The sequence below is a fragment of the Meles meles genome, chromosome 13 (genome assembly GCF_922984935.1).
Source record: "Meles meles chromosome 13, mMelMel3.1 paternal haplotype, whole genome shotgun sequence".
Classification (NCBI taxonomy): Eukaryota; Metazoa; Chordata; class Mammalia; order Carnivora; family Mustelidae; genus Meles; species Meles meles.
Window position 1 is genome coordinate 75,615,418 of NC_060078.1, and position 20,050 is coordinate 75,635,467.

The 20,050-nt window shown below is 46.1% G+C and overlaps 1 protein-coding gene across 5 annotated transcripts in view; it reads right to left on the reverse strand.

The window, feature by feature from the left end:
* The window catches only part of PRLHR (prolactin releasing hormone receptor), a 50,790-nt gene that overhangs the window by 13,068 nt on the left and 17,672 nt on the right, over positions 1–20,050 (reverse strand). Inside the window, exon 2 of one of the 5 annotated variants that reach the window (XR_006821196.1) lies at positions 1,391–3,499. The exons of the other annotated variants lie outside the window; for them this stretch is intronic. The gene's annotated coding sequence lies outside the window, so the exon portion shown is untranslated. Of the gene's footprint in view, positions 1–1,390; positions 3,500–20,050 lie in introns of those variants that run through there. 5 annotated transcript variants of the gene reach the window in all.

Genomic DNA, 20,050 nt, shown 5'->3' on the forward strand with positions numbered 1-20,050 from the left:
AATTCACGTTGACCACCAGCGCTGCAGGGCACTCTCTTTCACTTAATGAATTTTAAGAGCTCGTTGTATATGACATGAGTTCTCATAATGGTCAGATAATTATGGAAATGAAATGCAACATTCTTCATGGATGTGAGGAACAACCCTGCATCCTCCGAACTAACAGCTAACGAAATGTCCAAGGCAAAATCTAAGCTACTGAAGCCCGGGTTCAGGTGGAGTCCATAGGACAGGCTGGGCCCATCACCATCCAGGCTCTTGGAGGAGTGAGCTGGGACAAGGAGCTGACTGCTTGAAAAGGTGCAAGGGGGACACTCATGACTCCAGCCTATGAATCAGGACACCTGGGTACAAACTCCCACACTTACATTAACTGTCTGAGACACCCAGGGCAAGCCTTATCCAACTCAGGATCTCCATGCCCTCTTCTATAAAGCAGGTTGGGGAGAAGACCTAGATAATCTGAAGGTCTCCATAAACTCTCATAGTCCAGGAGCCCAAGACTGTGGCCCTGAGATAGTCAACAATCTACATGCCTTGATGACATCATCTGTCCAGACACCTGCCTGGCATTTGTCTCCAGTTCTACCTTACGAGAATTTGGCCCACCTTCTGTTCGATGTACTTGGACATCACAGCCTCACTATGGCTTTGCTCACCACAAGTCTGGCCTTCCTACACATCTAGGAAACAACCTTGGACCCTTGGATTCACACTTCACTGAGGAAGAACCCCTGCAGGAAAGCGTTGAGTCCCTGTGCATGCCTCTGACATGTGAGCCCTCGAGTCCCAGGCATGGTGAGGAAGATCAGCCTGGGTCAGTGTTGGCAGGCTTCAGGGTTTAAGTAAGTTGCATTTGGTTTGATTCCAATGATTCAGCAGATCCAGCCAACCCAGGTCCTCACTCTCACTCTGCAGGCATTTTCTGGACAGGTGAAGCCTCCCCTGTTTACCAATGGTGCATGTGCTTGCAAGATTTAAAAAGTCATAATTGTCTACTGTTCCCCAGCTACTTTTTTGTATCACCAATTTCAAAAATGTAATTAAAGGAGGAAGAGGGGTTTTTTTCCTCTTACATTAAACCCACAAAATTAAACATAGCTAGAGAGCAACCTGAGATATTTCTTAGGCAAGAATTTTTATTAAAAAAAAAAAAAGTTCATGTGTGTGTGTGTGTGTGTGTGTGTGTGTAAATGTCAGGTGGGGACTTCGCCATACTCCTCAGATCCCAGCAATTATCATCATCTGTCTGAGCAAGACCCCTTCCCTGTTAATGTTTTATTTTTCCCCTTGTCTCCCTTTATAGGTATTTATTCTAATGCTTTCGTGTATATATCCTTGAATATACATGCAAATCCTTGAAATAAGTGCTAAGGGCTTGAATGGAGGCTTAATTTACATAAATGTTATTGTGCCATAAATCTTGATCTGGGGCTCATTTTTTTCATGCCACACTAGCTTGTAAGGTCTATCCCTTTCCCAGTGTGTTTTCTACTTCATGGCTTGCATCTGCTGCTTTGTTTTCCCGGGGAGGCGATGTAGCCTGCGTCCAAGGGGACTCTTCAAATCGGTGTAGAAGACATGAATTGGACGGACAGCATCTCTGCCCTGGTACAGCAGTAGCTGCCTCATGGGAATGCAGCTGTGCTGATTTTCTAAGAGGCCTCGAATACACAGCGACTTCAACAACAGAAGATTTTTTCCCTTCCAGAGGCTCTGCCATCTCACAAGCGGTCCCCGTCTCTGGGTCCAGTTCTTCTGGCTCCCCGGCCAGAAGGAAGGCGTCAGAAATCCTGGGAAACACACTCCCAGCCCTTTCCCTGGCAAGACCCAGGAGTAACATACCTCTTCTGCCCACAGCCCACATGGCCATTCCTTGCTGCAAGGGAGGCTGGGATGTCACACATCCCCAGCTGAAGTTCTGTTCCTTGTCAAAGGAGCGATTCCTGGGACAGCTAACCATCTGTCACACGGCACTGCTCCCAAGCCGGTGGGCAGGCTGTGCTTTGTGGTCCATGGTCCTGATTGTACTTCCTTGTTCTGAGACGCCCAGGGCTCCCCTCTGGGGCTGTCTCGTGCACACAGCTGCGAGGTCCATATTTGCGTGCAAGAGGCACACTTGTCTGTGTTGTTTCTCACGTCTGACTCTACCTTCTCTCTGATTTCCCCACTTCCCTAATTTCTGCGTGATGGGGAAAGGATTTGCTATTTATAATCCATCTGCATTCTAAGGAGAGGGGGTCCCAGAAATAATCCTTTGTTTGCTAAGCGGGGGAAGAAAGAGATTAAAGTTGCCCTGCCTAGGGAATAGGATGGAGGTATGGGAGATGGGCAACAGAGTCATGGGCGGAAAAAACCCCACAAATATCTTGAGGGAAGTTGGATGCAGCTTTCCTGTTTTAAGAAGTAACGTCTCAGAAACCTTGGGAAACCCTCAACCTTTTACCAGTGCATTTAGCATTTGACAGCAGGGGAAGTAAGGACTGGATCCAAACAGTCTGGCCCGTAGCTGGGCACAAGGTAAGAGCAGAAGCTGTCCCTGGGGTCCCGGTCATTTCAGGTTGAAATTCCACATGTCCAAACCAGCCTCGATCCTTCTGGTTTAGGGAAGAAGGGGTTTCAACTGCTGAGAATGTGTTGCTGCTGGGTCACTGGCTTGACCTAACAGTGCTCGGCCACTGCCCCAGGTCTGTCCCCAGGGAGCCCAGGGAGAGACAGCTCAAGGGCAAAAGGAGTTTTTTCCAGGTGAGGAGACTGAGACCAGGATGAGTGATAGGTCAAGGTTACCCAGCTATTCAGTGGTGTGACCAAGTTCTGCCTCCAGGTCTCAGGAAGCCCTACCCTGTGCTTTCTCCTTGGAGTGCTGGGTGCTTTCTTGATGCTGAAGAGTCACAGCTTCCATCTGGTTTCCCGCATCTTTAGGACATGTCTCTTCTATTCATTCAAAATAGAAATCCAGGCTGGTTGTGCTCATGCAATAGGAAAAGTCGAGAAAAGGGCTGGATGCAGAGGTCGGTTTGGTTCCTTCTCAGCTCAACGCCTTTGGCGACGAGGCTGTGCCCAGCCCCCATGGGTAAGAACATCTTCAATCATGATTATCTTGGAAAATCCAGCTTATTTGATAAAAACCAAGAGAAAATTGGACAATTTCTCTCCATTTGAGTCCACACTGACCTCTGTCCAGTTCCCAGCCCCTCCAATGCCTGCAGCCCACCTCCTGTGTCCCGGGCACCCGCTTTCTGGGCCTGCACGGCTTCCTCCTTCTCGCAGTTTGGCTTCTTTGCCTGATGGTCCCTGTGAGCCTGTGAGACCAGCCAGGGACGGTGATTTATCTTTCTCCGGTTCCCCACAGTATTCTGTAAGTTCTGGTCGAATTAAACCCAGATGAAGCCAACTTGACAACTTCCAGATTTACTGAAGCCGCCGTGAGCAGGAGCGCACCCTCAGACACACTGTTGGCACCAGTCAGTTGGGACGCATCGAGGAGAAAAAGCTTTCCCTGAAGAGAGAGAGGGAGACAGCACTGTAGCTGCAAATTCACCCTTTGCCTTTTCCCTAACATTCCTTGAAGGCAAAGCACTGATTTTACAAGAGAAAGGATTGATTTGTACAATGTCTGTTCACCTTCCTTCTTTTCACCGAAATGGGCCTCGGAGCCCAAGCAGACACACGAAGAAGGGATCAACTTGGAGGAGAGGAGGCGGGCTTTGGTTTCTCTGAGATGGAAGGAGAACAAACGGGACAGTCCCCATGATGAGCAGTACGAGGACTGGTGCTGACAGGTGTCCGCGCCCTCCCCCGCCCAGCTCCCTCCCCGCCGTCCCAGGAGTCCCGAGGCATTCATGCAGCACAGCCTCTGATTTAATTCCAAGAGCGTAGCTCACATCCCCTGCCGCATTAGCCTTCGCTGGCCCTGCTTCGTTATTCCAGCCACGTCTGTGTCCAGAGCAGCCATCCCTAAGCTCAGTGGTTCAAGGTTGGAAACTCCAAACATCCTCATCTGGGCAGAGTTCTGGGCCAGAACCCAGAAACAGGAACAGGGGAAATGGGAAAATACTCTCACTGCAGCCCACCTCCCCACCCCCCACCCCCAAAAAAACAATTGCTCTGAAGGTTAGAGTTTCATGGGAGACGTGAGGCAGGCCTGGGAAAAGGATTGCTAAAGAGACCCACTATGCTTGGGAATAAGCCTGTGGTGGCGGGAACACACACCAAGGAGTCGGTGCCCAGAGGGGGTCATTCGGAAGGCTTCCTGGAGGAGGCAGTAGAGCGCTTTCCTAACCACTGTGGTGGGAGCCTGTGATGGGAACGTGGGCTCAGTCCTTCTAACCCTTTCTGGCCGCAGGGCTGGGTGAGTCACCCGGTCGCCCTGAGCCAGTTTCCTCTTCTGTAAAGTCAATCTCGTAACCACCCTCACCTCCTAGGGCTCCCGTGAGCCTAGAGGAGATGAGCATAGAGGGCTCCGGGCAGGCCCTCGTGCGTGGTTAGCACTCAAAGTTAGCAGTCCTATCCGCCCCTGCGGTGGTTCTGGGGGCTCCCAACATGCATCGTTTTATTTCTACGACACAGTAGCCTTGAGGAGTAGGTAAGATTGTTGTGCTCATTTTCAAGCCTTGGAAGCTGAGGTTCAGAGAGATTGAATGGTTTCCTGAGGACCCTGGACCCTGGGTCCACCAACCTCCTCACCCCACTGCTCCACGCGAGGGCAGGACATCAGGGCGGCAGGTGCTGCTAAGAACGCCAAGGAGCTTCTGACCTTGCAAAGCAGATCATGTGGCACACACAGAGTCACCCATTTAATTCCTTCATAAGATAGAGAGGGCCCCCGCTCTCACGCTCTACAGCTTGGGGTTAAGAGTAGGGATGACGAGCCCGATGGCTGGTTTCATCTCCAGGCCCTGCCGCACATCAGGAATATGGCTATGAGCCATTATTTAATCTCTAGGTGGCCTCAGTTTTCCTGTCTCTAGAATGGACTCAGTAATTTGCATCCCTATCTCATAAGAGCAAATGACTAGCACCTGGCATAGACTTGGCCCTCAGTGAACAGCAGCCGGTAGGACCCACATATTACCGCCGGGAACCTGAATGCTAGAGGAGCAGAGGCTTGAAGCTCAGTTTGTAGGATGTTTCCCACTCTCCCTTAAGGGCCTGGCCCATCTGTTGCAGACCAGCCCCGCCAGCTGGAGCATGGCAGGGCCTGCGTCAGCCGCCCGCCCAAATGAGCAACCACCTCCGTCTAACCGAATCCGGGCATAATGCCTCCTACTATCATGGGATTCTTACAAAAATATTAACTAGATGTATTTTTATTTCCAGCAGCTTTGTCGTTTTTTAGCCCAAATCAAGAATTTAAGTCTCAAGGGTAAAGAGCCATGTAATTACGACAGAGATCAAATCAGCATTGAAAGGCTAATTTTGATGTGCGCCTTGAGCAAGGCAAGTCACGATGAAATAAGCAGGTTGAAGGCACGCTCAGATTCTAGACCAGGAAGGGAAATGCCTTCAAGCTCAGGTGAAAACGCTGTCTGGAAACATGATGTGCTTTTTTTTCTCTCTCTCTCTGACTAGATAAAAATCTAATTAAGTCCCAGAGTTTGCCACAGAGAACTCCAACGAAAGCACGATGTGATTTAATAAACAGGAAAATGCTCAAGGGCGGTAGGATCACGCAGTAACAGATTCAAGCCACGGAGACATGGTGTTGCCAGGATTTATATATAACTGAGAGCCAGCGCCGTCTACAAATTTGAGAACTACTTCCAAACTGTGTATGAGTACCCGATGCTTCTGAAACCATTTTAAAACATCAGTAGTATGAATTCTCACTTTCAAATGATGTCAGATTTCAAATCTTTTCTTCCCACTCAAAGAGAAGGGTCTGGAAAACAAAGATGGAGTCCCTGTTATTTTTCCAGGGTCTCAGGTCTAGAGTAGAGAATCTTTTCCCCCGGACAGAGGCAAGCCATGTGGACAAGGTGGGAGGAGGTTACCAGGCTGTACCCCAGCCGGAGCTCACTGTGGTAGGCAGTCATCAAGAAAATGAACGCACACTTAGATAACATTAACAATAATAATTATGACAATGATGATGATGATGAATAGGAACATAGGGTCTGAGTGTAAGGAAATGCCTATCCCCATATTTTATTTCTTGGCTTAAGGCTCAGCCTCCCCTGGAGCCAGTCTGGAAGAAAGACAGGGGCAAACTGGTGTGCATAGGACTAGTGTGTATATAGGAAAACTGATAGGAAACCTACAAGCCACATGCCAGAGGAAAGAGGAAGGCACGGGAACTATTTAGGTTAAAAAAAAACAAAAGAAGAGTTAATGAGAACTAGAGGCCCAGCGGGAAACACTGAGGGTTCCAACAAATGTATGCATGAGATTGTCTTCAGTAGGAAGTGTCCTACAAATATATTCTTCATTAATGTATTTTTACTCATAAGAATACGGCAAGCAGAATCGTTTACATGCAAAAATATTCTTTGTGCATATATTTTCTTGAATATATATTTTAAATGAGTTAACTATATTCAATGACTGTATCATCTTAAGGCTATCGTCTTACAAACATGTTCTTATAAATATATTCATGACGCCTCCTCTGCCCGTTGTTTCCTCTGGGACTCCCACCTCTGTGGTCCTCACCATCAGTCTCTGTCTATAGCCTCTGACGTCAGCAACAGGAAGCAAGGGCAAAGACAAAGTGAACTTCTTTAAAACACTTTTATGAAGACAAAGGGAAAATCAGTAAGTTTAAACTACCTAGTTTTATCTGATTTTTTATTTTCTTTTATTCTATTTTTAGTCAGTGTAGTGAATTGACCATGGTATTCAGCAAATTGATCTTCCGTGAATTGGCCTGGTGGCAGGTTATAGGGAAGAGGTAGAAAGGTGTGCGTTTTAGCTGGCTGCAAGTCCAGTACGAACTCACTGTGTTAGTTGGTATCAAGGTCATTAGAAATAAGTTGGTACCTTGGCTAATAAGAAAGTGATCCCTATTTAGATACCATTATGAATGATAATGACCCTTCCCCTTGACCATGGGTGATTGAGTCAGAGGTGTTCGGTCACCTGACCCTGACATAAGCAAAGCCATCAGAATTCTTCCCTAAGACTTCTCAAGTTGAAAGTGGGAACAAGCCCTCCCTAAGACAGATCCTCATTTCATCTACCAAGTGAGATAAGCCCCCACCTGCAGGGAAAGAATAGAGCCAACTAGCAGAGAGTGGCAAATGACACGGAGCAAAAGAGCATCTTGACAGTGACCACGCACCTGGATCCCACCCTTCCTGAAGTTCAGGAGGAGGTAGCTAGATCCAGTCTCAATGGATGGGTCAGCACATGCCCAGAATGATTCTTAGCAGATGAGAGAGATGGAAAGAGGGAAAAAAAAAAATCCAAAGACCTGCCAGGGCAGAGTGACCCAGCCCCAGGATGCCAATGGCACAGGTAGCTGGGCACTCTGGATGAAGAGAGTTAGGTGCATGGAAAAGGCCAGCTGGGGAGACAGGGCCACATCTGGAAGAGACCTCAAAGCCAGGCTAAGAAGCTGGAGCTTACCCCTCTAGAAACTGGGACTCATTGGGGGGTGGGGAGGATGAAGGGGACTGATAAGGAAAGGCAGGAGACGGAGCACCCATGGGGAGGCTGCCGCAGAGCTCCAGGTGAGCAGTGAGGGGAGCCCACTGAGGCAGGGAGTGATAGAAAGGGTTTTGCTAACTCCCTGAACCGCCCTTCTGTCCTTCATACACAGGGTGAGCCAGACTTCTGTGTAGGGCTGGTGGTGGGGAGAGGGACACCAAAGGGAAGGGAGATAAGCACAAGCAGCACCTTCTGACTGTTTCACGTGCTACCCAGAGCACCTAGCGCACACACACACCTGCCCATCCTGGGTTCCTCAAACACCAGCCGGGAGCATTTCCTCTCAAGGTCTGCAGGACCCGTACACTGCTCCTGAGCTTGCCCATTTAGCTCTATATCTATGGGCAGAACTTCCTTGTTCTAAACCAGAGATTCCCTCTGACCCATAAATTCTCCCCAACTTTTTATCTCTCTAAAAAAAGGAGCTCAGATATCATTCTTTCTTTTTTTTTTAAGATTTTATTTATTTTTTTAAAATATTTTATTTATTTGATAGAGAGAGATCACAAGTAGGCAGAGAGGCAGGCAGAGAGAGAGAGGAGGAACCAAGCTCCCTGCTGAGCAGAGAGCCCAACACGGGGCTCGAACCCAGGACCCTGAGATCATGACCTGAGCCGAAGGCAGAGGCTTAAACCACTGAGCCACCCAGGCACCCCAGATATCATTATTTCTTCCACCTCCCCATTCTGCTTCATTTCCCCCCCCTCTTGTTCTACACTAAAATGTACTACCCATAAAATAATAACGCTGTCCCCATTGACACGATTTCCTTATGATGCTATATAATCAATTCCTAACTCCATTCTCAGGCAGAGGGACACCCTCTTACCCAGCCCGACTCCTACATCAAGGAGCTGTTTTCTTTACCACCGCAGATGGAGGGCTTTGACTTGCTTCTTTGCCCTTTTGTCCTGTGTACCTCATAACCCCTGCCATTTGTTGGAATGGTGTTTTGTTGTTGTTGTTGTTTTAAGTGCTGTGCTGCCCATGGTCAAGGTAAGCATCGTTCATGATGAGAAAAGGTAACTTCATTTTTGTCACTGCATTTCAGGGCCTTCTGAGACGTCAAGAGTGATGTCCTTTTAAAAGCACCTGTTCCGGGCGCCTGGGTGGCTCAGTGGGTTAAGCCGCTGCCTTCGGCTCAGGTCATGATCTCAGGGTCCGGGGATCAAGTCCCGCATCGGGCTCTCTGCTCAGCAGGGAGCCTGCTTCCCTCTCTCTCTCTCTGCCTGCCTCTCTATCTACTTGTGATCTCTCTCTGTCAAATAAATAAATAAAATCTTTTAAAAAAAAAAATAAATAAATAAAAGCACCTGTTCCTCAGGGTGGGAACAGATACAACCCGGGGCAGGAGCTCTCGGGCTTGTGGGCTCCTCCAAACAGAGCTCCTCCCTGTCCTTCCACGGGGGCACCTCCAGTAACCCCCAGGTGAGAGTGACAAACAGGCCCATTGCACCCTCTCCTCCGGAAGGGCTCAGCGATCTCTCTCCAGGGGCCACTACTTCAGCGTCCTGTCAAGAAGCAAGATGGGCTTCCGTTTCCCTGGCAAGGAGGTGAGACACAGCCTTACTTTCCTTCCGGCAGTGCTTGGAGCTGGGCAGGACCAGCCCCCTATCCACTTCTGGCCCAGCTCTCCCATAGCAGTCCCAGAAGTCTTGGTGGGGACCCTTGTGCCCCGATGCCATCCAGCAGCACCGTCACCAAGTGAGCTCACGACAAAGACCAGGCACAGTACTCAACAACCCACCTCCTTTTATGCGTGTCTTTCTATATTTCACCACCCTGTTCCACATAATCCACCTTTCCCATAAGGGCTGCCCATGAATCTCCTACCTCAACAGAACCTGTGTTTAAATAACTGTGTTTCTTTCCCTCGAGGTCTACAAATTTCCGTTTCCTCGGCTCGTTTTGACTCTTGGCTTGGCTCTCTGGACCTGACTTCAAAGTGCGTAGGTGAAGACATCCCCTGTCCTAGGGCATCACTTGCAGACCAACCATCTGAAGAGAGAAACCTTAACCTCTCTCCAGAGAACCACCCAGGAGCGCTAAGGTACAGAGCCTCCCATGTAATTTTTAAAAAGAACATTTCCATGCACTCCAGCAAAAGATACAATTGAAAGGGAGCGAATACAAAATATCAGCTCCTACAGTTTTGTTTAAAATCCTCCTCTAATTTTCCTCCACGGGAGCTCTATATTTGAATGTTTTTGACACACACACACACACACACACAAAAATTCTCTTTCTCCCTTACTTTCATACTGGGCATCTATCATGTTCACATTCCTGTGACCAGAACTGCAGGCTTTTTTTACCCTTTCACCAAGCAATTGTGCAACCCCAGCAGGGTATCCTACAATTTAACTGGGTTCTGACACTATCTACCTGGACAGCTTCAGATCCCCAGGGTAAGGGCTCAGCCCCACGAGCTGCCCCTGACACTTTGACGCCAGGCTATTGCCTGTGCCTGTGACCGGTTATGAATTGGAGGTTTACATCCAGCCATGACAAACCACAACACCTGCCTGGGGTTTGGTCATTTGCCAGAGTGGCTCACAGAATTCAGGGAAACAATTTACTTAACTAGATTATGGGTCTATAATTAAAGAAACATTATACCGCTATATTATAACTCAGGAGCAGCCAGAGAGAAGAGGCGAATAGGGCGAGATACGGAGAAAGGAGTGAACAACTACCAAGCCCTCCCCACACCCACCACCCTTCCAGCCCCTCCCTCTGTTCACCAAACCAGCCTATTTGCAGAGGCTTCGTTACACAGGCAGGATCTATTAAACCTTTGGCCATTAGTGACTGAGTAGATCTCCAGCCCCTCTCCGCTCCCAGGAGGTAGGGCTAAAAATTTCAGCTAAGGTGGCTCCTTCCCCCCGCCCCCCCCCCCCCCCCCCGCCCACCACCGCCCAGCGCTGGGGGGGGGGGGCTGGTTCCCATGGCAACCTGCCCCCTCCCTAGTACTCATTAACATAAAGTCCAGCGTTGAAAGAGGGACCCTGTGAATAACAGAAGATACCCATTTTACCTTCATCCCCCTGGAGCTATTTCAGGAACTGGGAACAAAAACTGAGTATCATTAAACCAAAATACTGTAACCAAAGGTGACTCTCTAGCTCTTATCACTTAGGAAGCTGCAAGCATTTTAAAGATTCTATTCCAGGAAACTTGGAGGAAGACAAAAATATGTATTTATCTTATTATATCACAATACTGCAATTTTCTTTTCTCTTTAATTTTTATTTTCACTTTTGTTATTTTCTGTTTCTCTGTCCTAAGCACCTTTAGTGCGGAGCCCTACCGAGTTTCTCAGAGGAATATGGATACCAACTTTAGTGCTATCCCACAGTTGCTTAAATGAACCAAGACTATCAAAAGAAGAATCAAATTAACACCCAAAGTCATCTAAGAAATGTGCTATGGCAGAGATTGCTCTGCACTCCTCAAATTCAATTTCCTTTTTCTCCTGACACAAGCTGGACTACATTTCCCAGCCTCCTGTGCACTTGGGTTGGCCATGTGACCAGGTGCTGGTCAGTGGAATGCAGGTAGGCTTGCTGAACACCACTTGCAAATCTGGCTCCTAAAAAAAACCTCTTTCCTTTGTGATCTTTCTTTTCCTTTCTGCCAGCTGAATACAAAGAGGGCCTTAGAAGAGGAAATACCCTATCTTGGAAGAAACATGGGTCCCTAAGGATCCTATAAAACAGACAAAGCCCTCCTCTTCCCCCTTCCCAATGACCACAACTGAACCATAGTGGACGGTGACATGAGCAAGAAATACAATTTTACTGTATTAAGCCATTGAGATTGGGGAGCTTAATCAGGTCAGTCTACCCCAAATTATACTTGTGCCTAGTAAAATAATTCTAAAATTTCCAGCCAGGAAGTTTATGGAACAACTGCCATGCCTTATATACCTTCCACCAAATGCACTACTGTTCTCCCCAAGGGTCAACCCACAAAAGGCTACGATACAGATAAAGAAAGTTTCAATTCCATGGTGACCTTACATTTTGATACTTCTCAATATCCTTACAAATAATTACCCTGTTTTTTCCCATCCCCAGGAGTTTGGGGAGCCACACAACAAAATAAAACAAAACTTAGCAAGTTACCACTATAGAAAGTTTTGGTGCAAATATCTAAACATCTCCACAAATTAACACTTAGGCCTACACTCATGAAGTACCTTCGTTCAGAGGCCACCTCATGGAAGGAGTTGCAGTTACACTGCAACTGACATCTTTTCTCCACTTGGACTCAGTACTTCTCTGCTCGACCCTTCTCCCTCTCCCTTACCCCAGCTCCCATGGTCCATGAAAAGTTGAGGAGGCTTTTGCTCAGGGTCCCTAAGTGGTAAGAAGATCCCTCTCCATCCTTCAGGCCACGGCACTGCTTATTGCCACCATCTGCCCTGCCCAGCGCGCTGCTGGGGAGTCACTGCCTCTCTCTCCCTTGCCACTGGTGTGACCCTACCAGGACAGAAACGAAGGCTTGGGTGCTACTTTCGGCTTGGCTCCTTATCCTCAATGGTAGGGTCTGTGATCAAAGGAGTGAGACTGATACAAAACGAAGGTCAAGCAAAGCTTTATTTCGTGCCAACACCGAGAAACAACCCGACCAGTTGGGGCCGTCTCTTACAGAGAGAGCGACCCCTCCCAGCCTCACAGACTAACTTTTATAGAGCAAAGGCCATGTGGTTGAGCCTGGCCCCACACAGGTGGCCAATAAGATTGTAACACACAGAGAAAGTTGCAGTCATGCTAGGTCACATATTCACCCTATAGTAGCTATTTGAGCTAGCCTATCACCTTGGTCAGAATTGGCGCCAAAAAGGCACCCAAAAGGCGGGGCCCACATTCTTTAGGGAGATAGTGATTGGATCTCCACCTGGCCTGACTCATCCTTGCATTCGGGCTCCATTATCTCCACCTGACCTGACCCGCCCTTGTATTTGGGCTCTGTTATCAGGGACTGGTCGGCCATATTTTACTGGTTTCCTGGACTTGCTTCTAAGTAAGTTCCTCTGGGGGGGGGGGGCAGGGAGCAGGGTCAATTTAAGTTTTACTGCATAAACGACAAAATCACTGTTTAACCGAGATGGAATCGCTCTGGCTAAATAGGTCCTTAACACTCAGCAGTCACCTCAACACTTGTCCGCTCAACAGTTTGCTCTTAACTCCTGGATTCTGTCTACATAGTTCCCACGCAAACATTTCCTGGAACTCAAATGCATCAGATTCAAATGCACCTGGGTGCTGTTGCCCAGTCCTGCCTTCTTCTAGTCCCCCTGCCTTCAGTTCTTTCCCCTCTCCTCCTCCAAGTCCTTCTCTCATCAAGAACTGGATGGACCACCGAGTTTCTCCTGAATTTATCCAGAAGATAAATAAATAACCAGGAGTTGATCTCCTATTTCTACTGGCTCATGTTAATGCCTTTCTATTATCCTCTCACATAGCTAGTTTTCTGATCAACAGTCATATCAATCACGTTGAGAAAACAGATTCCACCAAGGGGAGGGAAGGACAGGCAGCAGATTCCAGGAGCTCTGGCTTGAGGGATGAGAAGAGAAGCACCCTTGGGGGAAGATGATTGTTTCATTTTGGGGCATGCTGTGTTTGAGGTGTTGTCGTCCAACCAGGTGAAGATGCCATATGGTTGTATGAGCAACTTTGATGGGTGCTTTTCTGTACAGATGGGAGGTAAAGCCATGTGCAGTGACCATCTGCCCACCCTGCTGTCATTGGGGATTCTGATGCCTGCGAGCCATTGGAGCATCTGAGCCATGGGATCAGCCAATTCTGGGGGAAGAAAACAGGAACCAAAGAAGTTTTGTGCCATCCAGCAAAGCATCAGGTTGGTCAGCACATTTTTGCCAGAGAAACATGCTCTGAATGTAGCACGTCTGCTCATTCAATGAGAAATGCAAACAGAAAGGCTGTGACCCTGCACCCAGAAAGACATATCATCTGCCAGGTCAGAGCAGCCTCACACAGGCTCTTGTCTCTTGCCCCAGTAAGGACTCTCTGGAGTCAGAACTGCCTTGACACGGCCAGCATGAAAACTCTGTGAAAAGCTGCAGGTGGGAAGGAAGAGGAAGGTCCCAAGAGAGCCAGTTGGAGGTCGGTGGGGTCTGCACCTTCTGCCCTCCCCACAGCAAGAAGGGCAGCACTGGAGAATAGGGCTCTGGCTCAGAGAGGAGCAGGGATCTTAGCGCTGGCTTGCAGATCAGCTGTGCTGAGTCAGGGAGCAGAAAAGAGTTGGGGACAGCAACTCTGTGACCAGTGCAGCCCCTCTCCCCTCTGGATCTCCCCAGGCTTTTGCAGGGAGCAGTAGGGATGATTCTTCAGCCAGTCCATTCCCATACTCATTTCTGAGCATGCACTGGATGTTCAGAAAAGGATGGGGTTCATACAAGGGCTGCTGGGACCTTCCCCAATCCCTCAGCCCTCAGCTTTCTGATGCCCCCACAAGCTAGGAGACCCTCCAGGACATTGTGGAAAGATGCCCTGAGCTAACAAGGTCTAAAAGTTGATGCCATATCTACTTGCAACTTGTCTGATTATGGAAAATTACAACCCTTCTCTATGACTACTTTCCCCATAAGATGCCTAAGAGACAGCACAGTGAGAGGCTCACGGCAAATGCTCCAAGAATGTTAGCTATTTTTATGACAAGAATGATAATGTTGAATGGGGCCTTTGGATTAATGACCCTCCCTAAGTTGGAATAAGCAAAACATCTGTTTGTAACAAGCTAATACAGTAATAATCACAGACACTGTTGATTAAGCACCCACATGCCAGCCACTAGAGCCACATCGTTTCATTTACTTCTCAGAAACACCTTGCAAGGCAGGGGATCTCAGCACCCATTTGGAAGATGACCAAACTGAAGCCCAGAAAGGTGAAATAACTTCCCCAAAGTCACCAGCTAACAAATGGCATAGCTTGAACTGGAAACCAGGCCTTTTCACTATCCCACTGAAGCCACCTCTAAAAAAGGGAGAAGCCCTATCAAAACAGTACACTGCTCACAAGAAATAAACATAGAGACCCATAGACTAGAATAGAGAGCCCAGAAATAAATCCAAGCTTCAACAATCAACTGATCTTCAACTAAGGTGCCAAAAGCACACAATGGTGAAAGGGCAGTCTCTTCAATAAATGGAATTAGGGGAACTGGTGATCCATATGCGAAGGTATGAAAACGGATCCTTATCTCACACCGTATACAAAAATCAATTCAGAATCAATCTAAGGGAAAGAAGCAAGATGGAGGAGGAGTAGCAGACTAAAATATCATCAGGTCCCAGGAGTTCAGCTAGATGGTTATCAAACCATTCTGAACACCTACAAACTCAACAGGAGATAGAAGAGAAGAGCAGCAATTCTAGGAGCAGAAAGTCAGCCACTTTCTGGAAGGTAGAACATGTGGAGAAGTGAATCCAAAGTGTTGGGGAGGTAGACCACGGGGAGAGGGGTCAGCTCTCGGAAAATGGGGAGCAGCAGAGCACAAAATCAGAACATTTAGAAATCTGCTCCACTGAGGTATGTTGCTCCAGAGGCTAAGCAGGGAGTGGAGCCTTTACAGGGACAGTGTGGTCTCAGGACCCATGGGGTCACAGAGAGACCGGAGGGTCTGAGTGTGGCAGAGCTGCCAGGTATCGAAGTGGGGAAGCCAACTACAGAGACAGAGCCAAGGAGTGAGCTCTCAGCTCCCTGCCTCCTGTCTCTCCCTAAACCACACTTTTCCTGTTGTCAGAGTTGGTTCCTAGAATACATTCTTGAACAAGTCTTTTTTTTTCTTTAATCTCGAACTCATTCCAAACCTTCTATGACTCCCTACTGCCTCTCAAAAGATCCAGACTCCTTACATTGAAAATTCAAATTAGGGTATTACACAGATAGGGATGCAGACTTTGGCATTCAGATCCCAGCTCCACTGCTTACTACCTGAGATATGTTGAAAATTTGATTGGCTTCCTTAAATGTCTGTGTTCCTAGCTGTAAATTAAGAATAATAATAAAGGGGCGCCTGGGTGGTTCAGTGGGTTAAAGCCTCTGCCTTCGGCTCGGGTCATGATCTCAGGGTCCTGGGATTGAGCCCCACATCAGGCTCTCTGCTCAGCAGGGAGCCTGCTTCCTCCTCTCTCTCTGCCTGCCTCTCTGCCTACTTGTGAACTCTCTCTGTCAAATAAATAAAATAAATAAAATCTTTTAAAAAAAAGAATAATAATAAGAATGCCTACCTCCTCATGTGTTGAGAGATAAATGCGATAATGGAAAGTACCTAGCTTCAACAGACTTAGCTGGTATTATTTATTAATCTTCCTGGCTCTAGCTTCAGCCAAGCAATCTTTCGTCCTTCTCATAAGCACAGCCAATAATACCCTCCACTGAACATCAACCTTTCCCACCTCAGACCCCTTATTAATTTTAAATATCTATGCCCCTAACATGGGAGCAGCCAACTATATAAACCAATTAATAACAAAATCAAAGAAACACATCAACAATAATATAATAATAGTAGGGGATGTTAACAGACCCCTCACTGAAATGGACAGATCATCTAAGCAAAAGATCAACAAGGAAATAAAGGCCTTAAGTGACACACTGGACCAGATGGACATCACAGATATAGTCAGAACATTTCATCCCAAAGCAACAGAATATATATTCTTCTCTAGTGGACATAGAACATTCTCCAGAATAGATCACATCCTGGGTCACAAATCAGGCCCCAACCAATACCAAAAGATTGGTATCATTCCCTGCATATTTTCAGACCACAATGCTCTGAAGCTAGAACTCAATCAGAAGAGGAAAGATTGAAAGAACTCAAATACATGGAAGCTAAAGAGCTTCATACTAAAGAATGAATGGGTCAACCAGAAAATTAAAGAAGAATTGAAAAAATTCATGAAAATGAAAACTGTTCCAAATCTTTGGGACATAGCAAAGATGGTCCTGAGAGGAAAATATAAAGCGATACAAGCCTTTCTCAAGAAACAACAAAGGTCTCAAGTACACAACCTATTCTTATACCTAAAGGAGCTGGAGAAAGAATAGCAAAGAAAGCCTAAACCCAGCAGGAGAAGAGAAATAATAAAGATCAGAGCAGAAATCAATGAAATAGAAACCGAAAGAACAGTAGAACAGATCAACAAAACTAGGAGCTTGTTCTTTGAACGAATTAATAAGACTGATAAACCCCTGACCAGACTTACCAAAAAGAAAAGAGAAAGGACCCAAATAAATAAAATCATGAATGAAAGAGGAGAGATCACAACCAACACCAAAGAAATACAAACAATTATAAGAACACATGATGAGCAAATATACACCAGCAAATTTGACAATCTGGAAGAAATAGATGCATTCCTAGAGACACATAAACTACCAAAAGAGAACCAGGAAGAAATAGAAAACCTGAACAGACCCATAAGCAGTAAGGAGATTGAAACAGTCATCAAAAATCTCCCAACAAACAAGAGCCCAGGTCCAGACGGCTTCCCAGGGGAATTCTACCAAACATTTAAAGAATTAATACCTATTCTCCTGAAACTGTACCAAAAAATAGAAATGGAAGGAAAACTGCCAAACTCATTTTATGAGGTCAGCATTGCCGTGACCCCAAAACCAAACAAAGACCCCATCAAAAGAGAGAATTACAGACCAATATCTTTGATGAACACAGATGTGAAAATTCTCACCAAAATACTAGCCAATAGGATCCTACAGTATATTAAAAGGATTATTCACCACAACCAAGTGGATTTATTCCAGGGCTGCAAGGTTGGTTCAACATCTACAAGTCAATCAATGTGATACAATACATTAATAAAAGCAAGAACAGGAACCATATGATACTCTCAATAGATTCTGAAAAATTATTTGACAATAACTCTTCAAAGTGTAGGGATAGAGGGTACATACCTCAATACCATCAAAGCCATCTATGAAAAAACCACAGTGAATATCATTCTCAATGGAGAAAAACTGAGAGCTTTTCCGCTAAGGTCAGGAACACGGCAGGGATGTTCATTACCACCACTGCTATTCAACGTAATATTAGAAGTCCTAGCCTCAGCAATCAGACAACAAAAAGAAACTGAACGCATCTGAATCGGCAATGAAGAAGTCAAACTCTCACTCTTTGCAGACAATATGATACTTTATGTGGAAAACCCAAAAGACTCCACTCAAAACTGCTAGAACTCATGTAGGAATTCAGTAAAGTATCAGGATATAAAATCAATGGACACAAATCAGTTTCATTTCTATATATCAACAGCAAGACAGAAGAAAGAAATTAAGGAGTTGATCCCATTTACAATTGCACCCAAAACCATAAGATACCTAGGAATAAACCTAACCAAAGAAGCAAAGAATCTATACTCAGAAAACTATAAAGTACTCATGAAAGAAATTGAGGAAGACACACAAAAAAATGAGAAAACGTGTCATGCTTATGGATTGGAAGAACAAATATTGTGAAAATGTCTATGCTACCTAAAGTAATCTATACATTTAATGCAATCCCTATCAAAATACCATCTTTTTTTTTCAAAGAAATGAAACTAATAATCCTAAAATTTATATGGAACCAGAAAACACCCTGGGGTGCCTGGGTGGCTCAGTGGGTTAAAGCCTCTGCTTTCAGCTCAGGTCATGATCCCAGGGTCCTGGGATCGAGTCCTGCATTGGGCTCTCTGCTTCAGCAAGGAGTCTGCTTCCCCTCCCCCCCCCCTGCCTGCCTCTCTGCCTACTTGTGATCTCTGTCAAATAAATAAATAAAATCTTTAAAAAAAAAAAAAAAGAAAGATAAGACCCTGAATAGCCAGAGGAATATTGAAAAAGAAAATCAAAGTTGGTGGCATCTCAATTCCAGACTTCAAGCTCTATTACAAAGCTGTCATCATCAAGACACTATGGTACTGGCACAAAAACAGACACAGATCAACCCAACAGAATAGAGAGTCCAGAAATGACCCTCAGCTGTATGGTCAACTAATCTTTGACAAAGCAGGAAGCAATGTCCAATGGATAAAAGACAGTCTCTTCAACAAATGGTGTTGGGAAAATTGGACAGCTACATGCAGAAGAAAAAAGGGGACCATTTCCTTATACCACACACAAAAATAGACTCAGAAAGGATGAAGGACCTCAATGTGAGAAAAGAATCCATCAAAATCCTTGAGGAGGGGGAGCCTGGGTGGCTCAGTGGGTTAAAGCCTCTGCCTTTGGCTCGGGTCATGATCCCAGGGTCCTGAAATCAAGCCCTGCATCCAGCTCTATGCTCAGTAGGGAACCTGTTTCACCCTCTCTCTCTCTGCCTACCTCTCTGCCTACTTGTGATCTCTGTCAGATAAATAAATAAATTCTAAAAAAAGAAATCCTTGAGGAGAACACGGGCAGCAACCTCTTCGACCTCAGTCACAGTAACTTCTTCCTAGAAACATCGCTAAAGGCAAGGGAAGCTAGGACAAAAATGAACTATTGGGACTTCATCAAAATCAAAAGCTTTTGCACAGCAAAGGAAACACTAAACAAAACCAAAAGACAACTGACAGAATGGGAGAAGATATTTGCAAATGACATATCAGATAAGGGGCTAGTATCCAAAATCTATAAAGAGTTTAGCAAACTCAACACCCAAAGAACAAATAATCCAATCAAGAAATGGGCAGAAGACATGAATATTCTTTTCTGCAAAGAAGACATCCAGACGGCCAACACATGAAAATGTGCTCAACATCACTTGGCATTGGGGAAATACAAATCAAAACCACAATGAGATACCACCTCACACCAGTCAGAATGGCTAAAAAAACAGGTCAGGAAATGACAGATGCTGGAGAGGATGTGGAGAAAGGCGAACCCTCCTACACTGTTGGTGGGAATGCAAGCTCTTGCAGCCACTCTGGAAAACAGCTTGGAGGTTCCTCAAAAAGTTGAAAAAATCTATCCTACGGCCCAGCAATCACACTACTGGGTATTTACCCTAAAGATACAAATGTAGTGATCCAAAGTGGCATGTGTACCCCCAATGTTTATAGCAGCAATGTCCACAATAGCCAAACTATGGAAAGAACCCAGATGTCCGTCAACAGATGAATAGATAAAGAAGATATGGCATATATATATACAATGGAATACTATGCAGCCATTGAAAAAAGCGAAATCGTTGCCATTTGCAACGACGTGGACAGAACTAGAGGGTTTTAGACTGAGTGAAATAAGTCAATCAGAGAAAGACAACTATCATACAATCTCTCCGATATGAGGAATTTGAGATGCAGGGTAGGGGGGTTATGGGGTAGGAAAGGAAAAAAATGAAACAAGATGGGATTGGGAGGGAGACAAACCATAAGAGACTCTTAATC